The following is a 5,629-nucleotide window of genomic DNA, read 5'->3' on the forward strand; positions in this document are numbered from 1 at the left end:
TACAACCTAACCTTACACTTTAAAGAGCCGGAAAAAGAACAGCAAATAAAACCCATAACAAGCAAAGGACAGCAAACAAAAATTCAAGCAGAAATTAGTGCTATCAAAACCAAAAAACCAAAAAACAAACAAAAACAAACAAATAAACAAAAAAAACAGTTGAACAGATAAATGAAACAAGAAGCTGGTTCTTTGAAAGAATTAACAAAATTGACAAATCCCTAGCCAGTTTGATCAAAAACAATAAGGATCCAAATAAATAAAATCAAGAATGAAAGAAGAGAGATAACAACCAACACAGCAGAAATACAAACAACAATAAGAGAGTATTATGAGCAATTATATGCCAAAATGGGCAATCTGGAAGAAACAGACAAATTTCTAGAAACATATGAACTACCAAAACTGAAACAGGAAGAAATAGAAAATTTAAACAGACCCATAACCAGTAAAGAAACTGAATCAGTAATCAAAAATCTCCCAAAAAACAAGAGTCCAGGGCCAGATGGCTTTCCAGGGGAATTCTACCAAACATTTAAACAAGATTTAACACCTATTCTTTTGAAGCTGTTCCAAAAAATAGAAATGGAAGGAAAACTTCCAAATTCATTTTATGAAGCCAGCATTACCTTAATTCCAAAACCAAAGACGCCACTAAAAAGGAGAACTACAGACCAATTTTCGTGATTAACATGGATGCAAAAATCCTCAACAAGATACTAGTCAACCAGATCCAACAATACATTAAAAGAATTATTCACCATGACCAAGGGGGATTTATACCTGGGATGGTTCAATATCTGCAAAACAACCAATGTGATATCACATCAATAAAAGAAAGGACAAGAACCACATGATCCTCTCAATAGATGCAGAGATAGCACTTGACAAAATACAACATCCTTTCTTGTTAAAAACGCTCAAGTAGGGATAGAAGGATCATACAAGATCATAAAAGCCATATATGAAAGACCGACCGCTAATATCCTCAACGGGGAAAAACTGAGAGCCTTCCCCCTAAGGTCAGGAACAAGACAGGGATGTCCACTCTCACCACTGTTATTCAAGATAGTATTGGAAGCCTTAGCCTCTGCAATCAGACCACACAAAGGAATAAAAGGCATCCAAATTGACCAGGAGGAAGTCAAAGTTTCACTCTTCACAGATGACATGATTCTCTATACAGAAAACCCAAAAGATTCCACGAAAAACTGCTAGAACTGATCAATGAATTCAGCAAAGTTGCAGGATATAAAATCAACACACAGAAATCGGTTGCATTCCTATACACCAATAATGAAGCAACAGAAAGAGAAATCAAGTAATCAACCCCATTTACAATTGCACCAACAACCATAAAATACCTAGTAATAAATCTAACCAAAGAGGTGAAAAATCTATACACTGAAAACTATAGAAAGCTTATGAAAGAAAATGAAGAAGACACACACAAAAAAAAAAAAAAAGGAAAAAGATTCCGTGCTCCTGGATAGGAAGAATATTGTTAAAATGTCAATACTGCCCAAAGCAACCTACATATTTGATGCAATCCCTATCAAAGTAACACCAGCATTCTTCACAGAGCTAGAACAAATAATCCTAAAAGTTGTATGGGACCAGAAAAGACCCCAAATAGCCAAAGCAATCTTGAAAAAGAAAACCAAAGCAGGAGGCATCACCATCCTGGACTTCAAGGTATACTACAAAGCTGTAATCATCAAGACAGTATGGTACTGGCACAAGAACAGACACTCAGATCAATGGAACAGAATAGAGAACCCAGAAATGGACCCACAAACGTATGGCCAACTAATCTTTGACAAAGCAGGAAAGAATATCCAATGGAATAAAGACAGTCTCTTCAGCAAGTGGTGCTGGGAAAACTGGACAGTGACATGCCGAAGAATGAACCTGGACCATTTTCTTACACCATACACAAAAATAAACTCAAAATGGATGAAAGACCTCAATGTAAGACAGGAAGCCATCAAAATCCTTGAGGAGAAAGCAGGCAAAAACCTCTTTGATCTCGGCCACAGCAACTTCTTACTCAACATGTCTCTGGAGGCAAGGGAAACAAAGCAAAAATGAACTATTGGGACCTCATCAAAATAAAAAGTCTTCTGCACAGCAAAGGAAACAATCAGCAAAACTAAAAGCCAACAGAATGGGAGAAGATATTCTCAAACAACGTATCAGATAATGGGTTAGTATCCAAAATCTATAAAGAACTTATCAAACTCAACACCCAAAAAACAACCCAGTGAAGAAATGGGCAAAAGACATGAATAGACACTTCTCCAAAGAAGACATCCAGATGGCCAACCGACACTTGAAAAAATGCTCAGCATCACTCATCAGGGAAATACAAATCAAAACCACAGTGAGCTACCATCTCACACCTGTCAGAATGGCTAGCATGAACAACTCAGGCAACAACAGATGTTGGCAAGGATGCGGAAAAAGAGCATCTCTTCTGCGCTGCTGGTGGGAATGCAAGCTGGTGCAGCCACTCTGGGAAACAGTATGGAGGTTCCTCAAAAAATTAAAAATAGAACTACACTCTGAGCCAGCAATTGTACTACTAGGTATTCATCCAAGGGATACAGGTGTGCTATTTCAAAGGGGCACGTGCACCCTAATGTTTATAGCAGTGCTATCAACAATAGCCAAAGTATAAGAAAGAGCCCAAATGTCCATCAATGGATGAATGGATAAAGTGATGCGGTATATATATATATACAACAGAGTATTACTCGGCCATCAAAAGGATTGAAATCTTGCCATTTGCCACTATGTGGATGAAACTAGAGGGTATTATGCTAAGTGAAATTAGTCAGAGAAAGACAAAAATCATATGACTTCACTCATATGAGGACTTTAAGATACAAAACATGAACATAAGGGAAGGAAAGCAAAAATATAAAAAGGGAGGGAGGACAAAACATAAGAGACTCGTAAATATAGAGAACAAACAGAGGGTTACTGGAGGAGTTGTGGGAGGGGGGATGGACTAAATGGGTAAGAGGCATTAACAAATTTACTCCTGAAGTCATTGTTGCACTGTATGCTAACTTGGATGTAAATTAAAAAATAAATTAATTTTTTAAAAGAGAGAGAGAGAGATTGGTCCTGTTTAAAATGCACATGCTGAGGCACCTGGGTAGCTCAGTTGGTTGGGCGTCTGACTTTGGCTCAGGTCATGATCTCACAGTTCCTGAGTTCGAGCCCCGCATCAGGCTCTGTGCTGACAGCTCGGAGCCTGGAGCCTGCTTCAGATTCCGTGCCTCCCTCTCTCTATGTTCCTCCCCTGCTCTGTCTCTCTCTCCTTCAAAAATAAATAAAAAACATTTAGAAAATTAAAAAAAAATAAAATGCACATGCTGATTCTGCACAATCTGGAGTGAAGCCTGAGATCTGCACTCCTAACAGCCTTCCACACTGCTGTTGCTCTGAGGAGCGCATTTGAGCACAAGGCTCCTGTGTACCACCATGGCCAGTGCAGTGCCTGGAAATTCAGAGCAAGGAAAATGAGGGAGAAAATGGGAATCGAGGGAAGAAATGCCTGGGATAGCAAGTGTTAAGCTGTGAAGTAACATTCACGAGGGGTGAGAAGGAGAGGTGCCCTGGGTTGGTGGGCCCCTGGCTTTTGCATCTTTAGGTCCTTGGCCTACAGCACTGTTACCCTGGTCTGTTCAGCCTAGCAGACAGGGCTTGGCTGTGGATGGGGCATTTTCATGTCCTTCGCTCTTTTCTGTGTCCCTTTGTAGGGACAAGGTCCTGTAGCTATGGGTCCAACTTCCGAAGGATAGCATGATGTATACTTCACTGTTAACAAGGTCTTTGCCAGCACCCCTTTTCTCCCAACTCAATAGGAGGTAAGCTTCTGGAGGCTACCAACTGGGAGATGAAGAGAACTCGCCTCACTGACCAAGAAAACTGTGCGAAGTTGCAATCAGTCTTGCAATCAGAGAAGGAATAGACACACTCATGAACAACAACTAAGTTTAGGGAGCACCCAGTGTCTGTCAGTATCATACCATGAGCTTGGGACACGCCGGGGATTAAAATAAGATTCCCGCCTTCATGGAGCTGACAGTCTAGCAATTATAGCCCGGGTGACACTACTTCTGGTAAGCTGAGTGGGGTCCTCTCCACTCTTACAGGAGGGTGATGGTCTCTGGAAGCTACAAGCTGAGGCCAGAGTAAGCTTGAGGTGCTTGCCCTCATGCTGTGCTCACCTCCTGTCACCAGGTAGGCGGATCTGGCCCTCAGCCAGCACTGAGTAGGTCTGTGGGGCCTCTTACTGAAAAAAATGTGTTAAAATGGATTTTAAATGCCTTTAAGTTTCATTTATTTTTGAGAGAGAGAGCATGAGGTGGGGAGGGGCAGAGAGAGAGGGAGACACAGAATCCAAAGCACAGAGCCCAACAGTGGGCTTGAACTCACAAACCGTGAGATCATGACCTGAGTTAGACACTTAACCAGCTGAGCCACCCAGGCTCCCCTAAATGCCTTTAAATCCAGGACCACCCAGAGGGATGGCAATAACCATAACAACATACCCATGATCTCCGGGATGCTTGACTTTTACTTTAAAGATAAGTTTTACTCTAAAACAATAAAAGACTGTAGAAGATTCTATCAGATCCTTAACAAATAACTGCAACGGACAAAGTTAGCCTATGCAGCAAGCAGAAATTTAAGCTCCTATGAATTAGAAAAGAATATGCTGTGTTGTTGGTTCACAGTCTCAGGAGCTTCCTGGGTGAAATCTGAAATTGGCCCCCGTATGCGGAGGGCAAGGAGAGGCGGGAGAAAGAAGCAGCTCACTCCAGGTTGGTAGGTGGCAGTTTTGGTAAGCAAAGGGAGCTTAAATTTAAGGCTCATCCTGGGTGGTGGCAAGATGAGTGAATCCCCACACCTGTGTGCCAAATCTTGAGGTGTATGGAAAGGCCTTAACTAGGATCAGCCGTGTACACCGTGCAGGTGTTCTCGACAGCACATCATTATCTTTTTTTTTTTTTAATTTTTTTTTCCAACGTTTATTTATTTTTGGGACAGAGAGAGACACAGCATGAACGGGGGAGGGGCAGAGAGAGAGGGAGACACAGAATCGGAAACAGGCTCCAGGTTCTGAGCCATCAGCCCAGAGCCTGACGCGGGGCTCGAACTCACGGACCGCGAGATCGTGACCTGGCTGAAGTCGGACGCTTAACCGACTGCGCCACCCAGGCGCCCCAGCAGCACATCATTATCTTAAGGCTATGCCCTGCAGCAGCCTCTGGGAGCAGAAAAGGCAAATGGAACCCTTACATTTCAGGGACAGGGGAGGGGGCGGGGAGCCCAGGCCCAGCTCATGGGCCAACTGGTGGTCATGTCTTTTCAGCGAGCTTCCCCAACGTGTTTACAGGTATGTTGCAAATATATGAAACCAAGACGTTATGGTTTAAAAGGAGCGCAAGGGCTCTTTGAAAACCTCATATATGATACTTTGACTATCATCAAAGGACTAGCATCCTTCAGAGAAATAGCTACTTTAAAGAGGGGCTGTCCCAGAATCTATCCAAGGGAGTTTGTTAATAAGCTATCTGAAGTAAGGTGGTTCCGTAACATAGAACCCCCCAAG

The sequence above is a fragment of the Lynx rufus genome, unplaced genomic scaffold, assembly GCF_022079265.1.
Source record: "Lynx rufus isolate CCGP_SWC_20201006 ecotype Redwood Valley unplaced genomic scaffold, mLynRuf1.p SCAF_5, whole genome shotgun sequence".
In the NCBI taxonomy this organism is placed as follows: domain Eukaryota; kingdom Metazoa; phylum Chordata; class Mammalia; order Carnivora; family Felidae; genus Lynx; species Lynx rufus.